A 13,651-nucleotide genomic window follows, 5' to 3' on the forward strand; every position below is an offset into this window, starting at 1 on the left:
AATGTTCTTAAACCCTGCTGACTGCCATTGGCGATTGCCAAATAAACGGATCACCGATGTAATAAATGGATCTTAATTTTAAATTTAATACTAAACAGAAAACAATAAACTTGCGGAGAAGATGATATACCGCAAACAAAAGGCGACAAATAATGTCTCTTCAGTGATGTTAGGAATCGAAAAGGTATTCGGAAAGCCCAACAATTTACCTCAATTTAGGATAGACTCTTGAATTTTGAGGAGTCAAAATAGGATGAACGGATTATATAAACCTTATGGCAAATATAACACAAGCCCAAACAAAAAAATATAAACAAGTCTAAATTGAAAACAACGTTCAGACCTATGATTGCGTTGGATAAAAACTGCAATTTTTATACGTGTGCATGCAAAACAAATTTCTTGTTAGAGGGGTCTAAATACAGCACAAACAACATTTTCCAAAAGACCAAAAAAGTGAAAAAGTATATTTTAACAAAACGCATTTGACTAACAGGTCGAACAACAACTGTTCTTAAAGCCTGCTGACTGCCATTGGCGATTGCCAAATAAACGGATCACCGATGTAATAAATGGATCTTAATTTTAAATTTACTACTAAACAGAAAACAATAAACTTGCGGAGAAGATGATATACCGCAAACAAAAGGTGCAAAGGTTTTTGTACACCATATCCGGATTTCGACAAATAATGTCTCTTCAGTGATGTTAGGAATCGAAAAGGTATTTGGAAAGCCCAACAATTTACCTCAATTTAGGATAGACTCTTGAATTTTGAGGAGTCAAAATAGGATGAACGGATTATATAAACCGTAAGGCAAATATAATACAAGCCCAAACAAAAAAATATAAACAAGTCTAAATTGAAAACAACGTTTAAACCTATGATTGCGTTGGATAAAAACTGCAATTTTTATACGTGGGCATGCAAAACAAATTTTTTGTTAGAGGGGTCTAAATACAGCACAAACAACATTTTCCAAAAGACCAAAAGAGTGAAAAAGTATATTTTAACAAAACGCATTTGACTAACAGGTCGAACAACAAATGTTCTTAAACCCTGCTGACTGCCATTGGCGATTGCCAAATAAACGGATCACCGATGTAATAAATGGATCTTAATTTTAAATTTAATACTAAACAGAAAACAATAAACTTGCGGAGAAGATGATATACCGCAAACAAAAGGTGCAAAGGTTTTTGTACACCATATCCGGATTTCGACAAATAATGTCTTTTCAGTGATGTTAGGAATCGAAAAGGTATTCGGAAAGCCCAACAATTTACCTCAATTTAGGATAGACTCTTGAATTTTGAGGAGTCAAAATAGGATGAACGGATTATATAAACCTTATGGCAAATATAATACAAGCCCAAACAAAAAAATATAAACAAGTCTAAATTGAAAACAACGTTCAAACCTATGATTGCGTTGGATAAAAACTGCAATTTTTATACGTGTGCATGCAAAACAAATTTCTTGTTAGAGGGGTCTAAATACAGCACAAACAACATTTTCCAAAAGACCAAAAAAGTGAAAAAGTATATTTTAACAAAACGCATTTGACTAACAGGTCGAACAACAAATGTTCTTAAAGCCTGCTGACTGCCATTGGCGATTGCCAAATAAACGGATCACCGATGTAATAAATGGATCTTAATTTTAAATTTACTACTAAACAGAAAACAATAAACTTGCGGAGAAGATGATATACCGCAAACAAAAGGTGCAAAGGTTTTTGTACACCATATCCGGATTTCGACAAATAATGTCTCTTCAGTGATGTTAGGAATCGAAAAGGTATTTGGAAAGCCCAACAATTTACCTCAATTTAGGATAGACTCTTGAATTTTGAGGAGTCAAAATAGGATGAACGGATTATATAAACCGTAAGGCAAATATAATACAAGCCCAAACAAAAAAATATAAACAAGTCTAAATTGAAAACAACGTTTAAACCTATGATTGCGTTGGATAAAAACTGCAATTTTTATACGTGGGCATGCAAAACAAATTTTTTGTTAGAGGGGTCTAAATACAGCACAAACAACATTTTCCAAAAGACCAAGAGAGTGAAAAAGTATATTTTAACAAAACGCATTTGACTAACAGGTCGAACAACAAATGTTCTTAAAGCCTGCTGACTGCCATTGGCGATTGCCAAATAAACGGATCACCGAAGTAATAAATGGATCTTTATTTTAAATTTAATACTAGACAGAAAACAATAAACTTGCGGAGAAGATGATATACCGCAAACAACAGGTGCAAAGGTTTTTGTACACCATATCCGGATTTCGACAAATAATGTCTCTTCAGTGATGTTAGGAATCGAAAAGGTATTTGGAAAGCCCAACAATTTACCTCAATTTAGGATAGACTCTTGAATTTTGAGGAGTCAAAATAGGATGAACGGATTATATAAACCCTACGGCAAATATAATACAAGCCCAAACGAAAAAATATAAACAAGTCTAAATTGAAAACAACGTTCAAACCTATGATTGCGTTGGATAACAACCTCAATTTTTATACGTGTGCATGCAAAACAATTTTTTTGTTAGAGGGGTCTAAATACAGCACAAACAACATTTTCCAAAAGACCAAAAAAGTGAAAAAGTATATTTTAACAAAACGCATTTGACTAACAGGTCGAACAACAAATGTTCTTAAACCCTGCTGACTGCCATTGGCGATTGCCAAATAAACGGATCACCGATGTAATAAATGGATCTTAATTTTAAATTTAATACTAAACAGAAAACAATAAACTTGCGGAGAAGATGATATACCGCAAACAAAAGGTGCAAAGGTTTTTGTACACCATATCCGGATTTCGACAAATAATGTCTTTTCAGTGATGTTAGGAATCGAAAAGGTATTCGGAAAGCCCAACAATTTACCTCAATTTAGGATAGACTCTTGAATTTTGAGGAGTCAAAATAGGATGAACGGATTATATAAACCTTATGGCAAATATAATACAAGCCCAAACAAAAAAATATAAACAAGTCTAAATTGAAAACAACGTTCAAACCTATGATTGCGTTGGATAAAAACTGCAATTTTTATACGTGTGCATGCAAAACAATTTTTTTGTTAGAGGGGTCTAAATACAGCACAAACAACATTTTCCAAAAGACCAAAAAAGTGAAAAAGTATATTTTAACAAAACGCATTTGACTAACAGGTCGAACAACAACTGTTCTTAAAGCCTGCTGACTGCCATTGGCGATTGCCAAATAAACGGATCACCGATGTAATAAATGGATCTTTATTTTAAATTTAATACTAGACAGAAAACAATAAACTTGCGGAGAAGATGATATACCGCAAACAAAAGGTGCAAAGGTTTTTGTACACCATATCCGGATTTCGACAAATAATGTCTCTTCAGTGATGTTAGGAATCGAAAAGGTATTTGGAAAGCCCAACAATTTACCTCAATTTAGAATAGACTCTTGAATTTTGAGGAGTCAAAATAGGATGAACGGATTATATAAACCCTACGGCAAATATAATACAAGCCCAAACGAAAAAATATAAACAAGTCTAAATTGAAAACAACGTTCAAACCTATGATTGCGTTGGATAAAAACCGCAATTTTTATACGTGTGCATGCAAAACAATTTTTTTGTTAGAGGGGTCTAAATACAGCACAAACAACATTTTCCAAAAGACAAAAAAAGTGAAAAAGTATATTTTAACAAAACGCATTTGACTAACAGGTCGAACAACAAATGTTCTTAAACCCTGCTGACTGCCATTGGCGATTGCCAAATTAACGGATCACCGATGTAATAAATGGATCTTAATTTTAAATTAAATACTAAACAGAAAACAATAAACTTGCGGAGAAGATGATATACCGCAAACAAAAGGTGCAAAGGTTTTTGTACACCATATCCGGATTTCGACAAATAATGTCTCTTCAGTGATGTTAGGAATCGAAAAGGTATTCGGAAAGCCCAACAATTTACCTCAATTTAGGATAGACTCTTGAATTTTGAGGAGTCAAAATAGGATGAACGGATTATATAAACCTTATGGCAAATATAATACAAGCCCAAACAAAAAAATATAAACAAGTCTAAATTGAAAACAACGTTCAGACCTATGATTGCGTTGGATAAAAACTGCAATTTTTATACGTGTGCATGCAAAACAAATTTCTTGTTAGAGGGGTCTAAATACAGCACAAACAACATTTTCCAAAAGACCAAAAAAGTGAAAAAGTATATTTTAACAAAACGCATTTGACTAACAGGTCGAACAACAAATGTTCTTAAAGCCTGCTGACTGCCATTGGCGATTGCCAAATAAACGGATCACCGATGTAATAAATGGATCTTAATTTTAAATTTACTACTAAACAGAAAACAATTAACTTGCGGAGAAGATGATATACCGCAAACAAAAGGTGCAAAGGTTTTTGTACACCATATCCGGATTTCGACAAATAATGTCTCTTCAATGATGTTAGGAATCGAAAAGGTATTTGGAAAGCCCAACAATTTACCTCAATTTAGGATAGACTCTTGAATTTTGAGGAGTCAAAATAGGATGAACGGATTATATAAACCCTACGGCAAATATAATACAAGCCCAAACGAAAAAATATAAACAAGTCTAAATTGAAAACAACGTTCAAACCTATGATTGCGTTGGATAAAAACCGCAATTTTTATACGTGTGCATGCAAAACAAATTTCCTAACACATACAACAATTGCTATAAAAGCAGTGGATGTTTACTTTCAGACAACAGAATGACTACAGAAAAAACAACGGTAGGTATACATATTTGTTCGATAAACATTTGTGTACGAATTAATAAGCATTATTTGTCATTCAAGTATACAAATATATGCAAACTATTAGATATTAAGTAATATGTATTTTTTTCTAGCTTCAAAAAACAATACGATACGTGTTCAAACATTAACAATATTACAAAACATTGTATGATTACTTTTTATTTTTAGATACAACTATACAACCGTCACTCAAAACCACAGAAAACAGAGAACTTAACGGTAAGTGTACATGTTTGTTAAATAGGCATTTTGTATAAGAAATGATAAGCTAAATTTCTTAAGCTACAAATTATAAAGCACGTGTCAACAGTTGACAACTTAATCATTATTAATTGTTTGCTTATTGTTCCGACAAGGGGTACAACAGTTAAATCTGAATTCAACGTGCACAAAATTATATTTTTGCCACCAAAATCGCGAAATGGCATTTAATCATCTATTTAAGTGTATTTAGTTTCATCGTCCAGTAAACTGTTTTCAATATAATGAAAAGTTGTTACATTTTACGTGATAATCATTATAGTACATACATGTATGAATATTCAATGCGATACAAGACGTGACATGCATTTGTTGAGATAACTAGGAAATCCATCTCGCGTATCTAAATAGCGATTATTAGATATGATAAAGATCACATTGTATTTAAATGTTATATTTGTTTTAGATTCAAGCCTCAAGCCGATATCTATTTATTTCATTTCGGTTGCTTCTTTGACGTTTATGCTGGTGATTGGTACTGTAGAAGATACACTGGTATCAGAAGCCAAAAGAGAGACACAAAAGAGAATAACATCCAACAAATCAGTCAAACTGTAGAAAGATAAAACAATATTACTAGTAACCTCTGTTAGCGTCAAAATATATACATATACAATCAGTTTCAATAAATCATAAACATTGACAAATTGAATCGACAAAACGATGATATTTCAACACTTTGGAACTGCGACACCATTTATTCCTTCCTGTAGCTCGTAGAATGTGATAATATTTTTCAACTCTACTTCTCGACGTAGAAGCAGTCATGGTCATCGTCATTATACATCATCAACTCTGCATGATGTCTCTTTTAATAACTTACTACCATTTATACAATAGCCGTTAGATATTCATCACATTAGCACATCACACGACACTTTTTTTCATTACCCCTTTTCAAAACTTCATCATATCGTGACTTATTTTTAGAAATTGACAACGAAGGTCGGTTGAAAACAAAACTTTACGTCAAAAGAGATCATTTCAGCCTTCACATTGTAAACTTTTCATTTCTATGTAGCAACATTCCAGCAGTATATATCTCCCAGTTGATACGATATTCCTGGGCTTGTATTTCCTATCAGGATTCCCATGATAGAGGGTTGCTACTCACACGATAGCTATTACACCAAAAGTGTCAAATGGTGAAGTTAGAATAATCTCTTCGTAAAGTTTGCGGATGCCATCACGAGTTGGTTGACCGTTATGGAATATCCGTTTCACAGATGATATCTGATATGTTCCTTATGTCGTATCAACAATCCTTTCCCTTTTCACGAATGTGACCTATCGAATAAGACTATTTACCGGGTTTGTAATCATATAAACAACACGACAGGTGCCACATGCAATTAAATATGTTGGAAATCATTTACAATTGTGAACCATATCTCATTATTGCAAATCTTTCTCGGATTTTTCAATGTATAAGGGCTTTGTTTGGTTTGTTCTGTTCTCAAACGATTGTATTATTATCTTGTTTTGTCTCAAATAACACTGAAATGACATTAATTGTCGTACTGTCTAATTCGTACAGTTCCATAAACAGTAATTGAATAATAAAATACTTACTATTTCTAAACAAGACCTATATATTGTCTTGACCCGCGTCTTTATTCGCATATATTGTGGATACATGTACATACATACATTGTATTTAATTTGTATCAATCGGAAGACCAAATACAAAATAATTTCTTTTCATAACCCAAGAATAATGTGGAGAACGTTTTATATCCAGAAAATCATACACAAGGACAGAATGACAACAGACAAACCTGATTACTAGACCTACTTTCACTTTTGCAATGCATATAATGCTATTATTTATAACAAGACATTACTATTCTTTTTTCTGAAAGTATGTACTCAATTAGATGCAACTTTAGTTAACTGATTGATAAGTTATATGAATCCATTCGGAATACACAAACCAAGTACCTAATACAACCTGAGGAAGGGGATTAACTCATCAGTAGCGAAATTGGCTTCGACAATGAAACAGCGGCTCCCGCTATTCCTGCAGGATTCGCTTAGTTCGCCACATGAATATAAAATAACAATACAATGCAACTTAAACTAATGTGTTTTATGCAGATAACTATTTATTATTTACTTTGCCACCTTCATGTCCCATGTTACCGTTAAAATGTCCATGTTCCAATTCGTACCCAAATCCTTGCATCTTTTACACGATTCTTTTGTGTTTAAAGAGACTCGTCACTAATACAGTTTTACTAATTACTGATGCATGCATAAAATTGTCTTCTATCATTCTATTGAGTCATTTTCTCTGGCTATGTCTATATTATGAATGGTTTAACTTCCATACTCCCTTTTTCCTGTTGCAACACACCACGTAGTCAAAAGGTACTCAACACAGAGCTTAAACATCATGATTTCCATCCACCATCACACGATATGTATTAAGGTTTCTACACATTTCGAATTCACTTGTCTTGCATGAACACATGTCTTATCATGTTCAACTCAAAGCAAATATATTCTTTTGAGCTTACAAATTGTCTTTAACATCTGGCCTTAAAGTCATAAAACTTTCGAGTCAGTTTTTTGTACTCATACTCCAAAATCAACCAATCAAAATGTTGGATTTCATGTTTCGAGCATGATATTTGTGCTCCGAGCACTGAGCAAAGTTTTATGAGTTCAACCCCTGGTCTTATAGGCAGTTCGATCTTCAAATCATCGTTATCAATCTATTCAAACTTTAGCTGAAATACAAGAGGTGTTTAGATTACCTTAGGTGTATTTGGCAAAAGTTTTAGGAATTTTGGTCCTCAATGCTTCTTCAACTTCGTACTTTATTTTGGCCTTTTTTTGATTCGAGCGTCACTGGTGAGTCTTTTGTAGACGAAACGCGCGTCTGGCGTAAATACAAATTTTATCCTGGTATCTATGATGAGTTTATATATAACAGTTTGATGCCACTCATAAGTATACGTGTCTTACGAAAGATCGAGGCAAATTGTGTCTGCATGCTGGTTCAAAACGGGGAGGTTCTGACAAAGACGCAGTTTTTGGAGTTGCAAGTTTTACACGTATTGAGGTCACTATGTACTCAATTTAATTTTTGATTATAAACACAAACATTCTAACTAAAAAAGAATTAAAACAACACAGTTTGCATGGTCAGTCAGTTGAACACATTACTACACACCTGATTCGAAACTTGGAAAAAAGTTGTTTTACTTATACATTTCATTAACACAATCGCATTTGTTATATATACACATAAAGCGTATTGCATCCTTTGTGCTAGTTGCAGTTTCTGTTTCGAATCAAAGCTACTCTTTTTTTTCTCTCAGTTTTTGACAGGGTTCGTGTTGCTCAGTTTTGAGTTTTCTATGTTTTGTGTTGTGTACTGGTGTTTGTCGGTCATTTTAGCCATGGTGTTGGTAATTTATAATGTCTTATGATCTTGAATGTTCGTTTCGGTTGTTTTTTTTGGTCTCTAATTTACTCGAAAGACAATTAGTAGACACACATAATCTTTATCATATGATCCTACTCTTAAAGTTACGATTTCAAACCTGTTTAAGAGCATGCATGACAATCAAAGTCGTACGCATATCAGGTTCGTCATGGTTGCTGTTAAGTTTGAACAGGTCAGTGATAGTTTTTGCTAAAATGCATTTTGCAATTTGAGCTAATGTTATTTCATTATTACGTTCTGTTGAACTAGGTTTGTGTTTGGTGTTAGCAAACAATAAAATGTCATTATAAGTGGAGGAAGCAATCATTTCTTACTTAGGTAAAAGGGAACGACTTTTAATTACAACAAACGTTTGAAGACATATATTTCGTTAACATCAACAACAAAGGTAGCCCTTGAAATACGGCAAAGCTGAGATTTTAATAAATCTATATTCATGTCACCAAATGCCATATAATTTTTAATCAAAACGTATGCGAAATATTTCGGAGAGAAATTGACAAAGAGATGCTTTTTTTTTCTCGAATCGAAGACAAAGATTGAATTTTCATTAATAATTCAGGGTTCAGTCTTGGTTTAAAGAAATGGCTAAAAGGACTTGGCCAATAAGAATAAACTAAATAGTGACGTCATTTAATAAAGACTTTTCTCTTATACGATTTCAGGATTGTATTGGAGATTAAAACTATCTCCTGCTCTACATATTTATGTTTTGTTCTTCGTTAGGTTCTCAAATGTTTTAACATTGACCAAGGGATACAACCGAGTGTATTTGCAGATACCATTAACTGACTATTACATTTCAGTCCCGCATAATGACCAGAGAGATATTTTTTCTCCCTCTCGCAAACAAACACATAAAACTCATCGCAACCCAGAGAATTATCTCATTTACATTGATAATGCAGTTTATATATACACTTCAAATGAATTTTCATGCTCTAATTGTTTTAATGCTGTTGTTTTTATTATTTATGTTTGATTTTTGGTCATGTGATAGTACATTTAAAAGTCATATTACTATTAGATAGACAAACACAGGTTTTTCAACCATCCTTTGTTATAAAAAAGTAACAGTGGACATAAACTATTTGGATCCGCTTTTTGTATATATTGAATAATGTATTCAAGTAATCAACAAACTATCTTCATATGTATTAACATAACACGCATATATTTCTCGTAAAAGAGGGACGAAAGATACCAGAGAGACAGTCAAACTCATAGATCGAAAACAAACTGACAACGCCATGGCCAAAAATAAAAAGACAAACAGACAAATAATAGTACAGATGACACAACATAGAAAACCAAAGACTAAGCAACACGAACCCCACCAAAAACTGAGGGGGTGATCTAAGGTGCTCCGGAAGGGTAAGCAGATCCTGCTCCACATGTGGCACCTGTCGTGTTGCTTATGTTATTACAAATCCGGTAAATAGTCTAATTCGGTAAGTCACATTCGTGAAAAGGGAGGGTATTGTAGTTACGACATAAGGAACATATCCGATATCATCTAAAGTGTTCAATAGTAAAAACACTTTAATTTTACGTAACCTATTGAAGCATGCACAACATTGTTTTGCACAAGGATTCCACTTATATCAATCTAAAAAAATATCTTGATATGAAACACGATGTATTTTGTTAAGCTAAATTTATATTTAAGTTCAAAATGTCATTTCAATAAAGAATTTTCAACTCATATTTTGTTATCAAAAAATTGTGTGTCGCGGGAAAAAAGACCTTTATTTGACGTGTCAACGAATTTGGTAGGTTCTCTCTTTCTGGGAATCGGTAGAATGTGTTTTGTCTACTTTATTTGCTTTTTAAGCAAAACATATATATCGTGTATTGTATGTAAACAAAATATTTAAAAATCAATTACATGATGTTTCTCCTACAGCCAGACACCTGTTTGAAGTGATAAGTACAAACAACTCGAGTATTGGAAGTGTGTGGGATTATTGTATGAAATATACGGAGTTTGAAATTGTATTCATAAAACTAAGGAGTTCAAGTACAGGATGCAATTCATTGTTACATGTATTTGCAAAACATTGAAAAAATACGTCAACATGCGGCTATTAAAACAATTGATAACACTTATTAAATTATGAACACGGTATTGTTCTATTCGTGGATCATCCTTGTTTTGATCTTTTCCGTTGAACGATATTTGGATAATGTCAATTTTACATATTCTAAAAGATCAATTTATGAGCAATGTTTAAAAGTTAACTTTACTCTTCAGAGTGAAAACTGTAACGCTCATCGTGCATAATTCATAATAAAATCTAAATAAAGTACCAGTGATTAAACATAAAATGTCATGGTATATTTTTCTTTATTTCTTTTTTAATCATACACCAGTGCATTATTTATTACCACTGCGAAGGGATAATAATCAGTATACCAACAATCTTTTTTTTTTTGGAAATACGTCACTTTACACGACGCGTACCACATTTTGAGTAAGATTTACTTACCACTCCGGATAACCTGAGATCATCCACAGTTTTTTGTGTGTTCGTTTTGCTCAGACTTTTCTATACCGTTGTTTTTGTCTGTTGGTCCTTTCCACGAATGTCCACATATTGAGCAAAATTTGCTAACCCTTTTGGATAAACTAAAATCACCCACAGTTTTTTGTGTTTTGCTCAGACTTTAGTTTCCATGTTGTGTTTTTATACTGTTGTTTATCTGTTGGTCCTTTACATTTTAAATTAAGCCACGGCAATGTAAGTTGTATTCGAAGCATAGGTTTAAGTGTCTCTTCAAAACCTTACGTCTCTCTTTTAAATGTTTAATTTTATTGTTTAAATTTGTTAGTGTTCATTTGTTCTTCAGTCATAGTGTACTTTCGAGATATTTTTAATCAGAACAGCACAAAAATTAACAGTGTTCTTGTAACAATGGTTTGCACAAACAGTTGGCTTTCCTATACGTGGTTTGATAGTCAGCTTAGTCTTTAATTTAACAAAACGGACAGGAACAAGTTAACCAAAATACTAAAAAAGTGGGAAATTAACATAAAAAACAAACTGTTTTTTGTAAGCAGTCACTGTCATTCAAGAACAATGGACTTATGACACACGAAATCTTTATATGATAAGTTATTTGTATGCATTTATCATTTCAATCATCAAGATCTTTTATATTCTAGAATATAAATATGATAAACCTTTATACAAATAATTTACTCATCCGTCGTATATGACGCAGCCGCCGGATTTTAATACCTATGTCTCGAATAATGTGACTTTCCTTAATAATCTATGATTTTTTTAAGTGTCTTTGCATTGTGTAAGAGATAGATCATTAGTAAACTATGTTTAAGTACATACCAATATATTGATACGAGTCACTTTTTTTGATATATATACATGTCAATTTCTGTGTCATTTTAGTCTTTTAAGGAAGAGTTGTTTCATTTGCAATCATATCACATCTTCTTTTCATATTTAGAATTTTAAGATTATTCAAACTTTTACTAAACAAACTTAGTATAAAGTTTATTCATAAAAGTACAACAATACAGAATATTTTTTATTATATTCACATATGTAAAAAAAAAATTACTTTACAAAGGCAAACATTATGAAATGTAAACATTACACACACTAATAATCCCCATAGTTTCAGTAAGAATAAGTTTTACAACAGCACATGACAGCACAACATAGACGGTTTTTATCCAGACAAAAAAAATTTAACTACATAACAGATAAACATGACATAAAATGATCAATAGAATATCTATTTGTACTACATTATATTACTATAATATTACGATAGTTATATTAAAAAATATGAAAATGTGCCCGATAATTACAATCATGGTAAATGAATCCCGTAATAACGGAGCTAAACATTTTTAGTATGTATTTTTGAAAAAAATGTTGCAATATAAAGGTACACAAAAATTACAAGCATTAAACTGACAACGTATGTATATAATGATATTAACTAATATATAGTTATTTTGCACTTGTTATGCCTTTAAAGCTTTAAGGGTGTTCACCTTACATAATACTCATATTTATCAGTTTGATTTTGATGTGAATTATAGCGTGTATGCCTTCTCCACGCTTTTTTTAATGTATGTAACTAAAATTGACCTGCGTTCGTTTTATGTTTACTACAATGTTTGTACATGTCTTTTACTATTTTCTTTGATAATTGTTTCGTTTTTCTTTTCGATTGGTTCATCTACCAGCTCTAGATATTGTACGCTATGACATCTAGAATATAACCTTATCTTTTCATCTCTGTTGGATTTAAGAGATTGATAAAGATTTGTGTATAACAAGTTCACTTTAGAGAGACGATTGTGTTCATCAGATTCACTATGGCTGTCTCCTGTCTGCGGCAGCGTAGGTTGTAACGGCTGATAAGGATTTAGATAACCGTCGTTCGGTAACCTAATGCCATCTGATGATTCGCTAGAATTGTCATCACTTAAATCGCCTTGTTCTAAAGATGATATTACGAAGAAGTCAGACATCTTTCGCTCATCGATTTCTTCGTATTCATGGCCTGTCCCTATTTCTGTTGAAATGTTTTGACTTGTTTCGAGGTCAACTTCTTCGTCAGCTTGGCGGTTATTACCTAGTATTTGGTTCTCAGAATTTCGATTAACGTTTGCTTTTTTGGATTTTTGGTGGACACACAGGCACACAATGATGAAAATGAGAATAAGAAAAGTGCTGACTCCACATATTGAGTAAATGAAAACTTCTGCATTTATTAAACCTACAAGACAACAAGAATTTCCTTAAAGTAACTGAAAACGAACATGACAAATAAAAAATTCAAGTAATGCAAAAAAATATTACCATAACGCACCTTTTGAAAATGGAGTGAAATAAAAAGCCTGCATGTTTGATAAAAAAAAAGTTGTTAAAAAGAAAGCATTGACGGTATTGGGCATCTTTTATCAGTACTTCGGAACTGTTATGAAAATATCGTTTTATTGTTGTTTGCTCTTTTTGGGATACTATTCTCAAATATAAAATATATCTTCATCATGCTAATTTCTCATTTTCTTATCTTTTGCCTTCATTTTTTTTTTTAGTTTATTCTTGATTTTCAAATGTTGGCGCATCTTGCATCACT

The 13,651-nt window shown here is 32.4% G+C and overlaps 1 long non-coding RNA gene across 2 annotated transcripts; it reads left to right on the forward strand.

Moving 5' to 3' along the window:
• The first annotated feature begins 341 nt into the window (after nucleotides 1–341).
• LOC127719207 (uncharacterized) lies at nucleotides 342–4,696 on the forward strand. 2 transcript variants are annotated; one of them, XR_007990188.1, is made up of 3 exons: nucleotides 342–496; nucleotides 1,036–1,188; nucleotides 2,267–2,455. It is a non-coding gene; the product is annotated as an uncharacterized LOC127719207 (long non-coding RNA). The 2 variants fall into 2 exon arrangements; XR_007990189.1 differs by lacking the exons at nucleotides 342–496; nucleotides 2,267–2,455 and adding exons at nucleotides 3,884–3,957; nucleotides 4,497–4,696 and having other exon boundaries at nucleotides 943–1,188.
• Nucleotides 4,697–13,651: the final 8,955 nt, after the last annotated feature.

Source organism: Mytilus californianus, unplaced genomic scaffold, assembly GCF_021869535.1.
Source record: "Mytilus californianus isolate M0D057914Y unplaced genomic scaffold, xbMytCali1.0.p SCAF_102, whole genome shotgun sequence".
Lineage (NCBI taxonomy): Eukaryota > Metazoa > Mollusca > Bivalvia > Mytilida > Mytilidae > Mytilus > Mytilus californianus.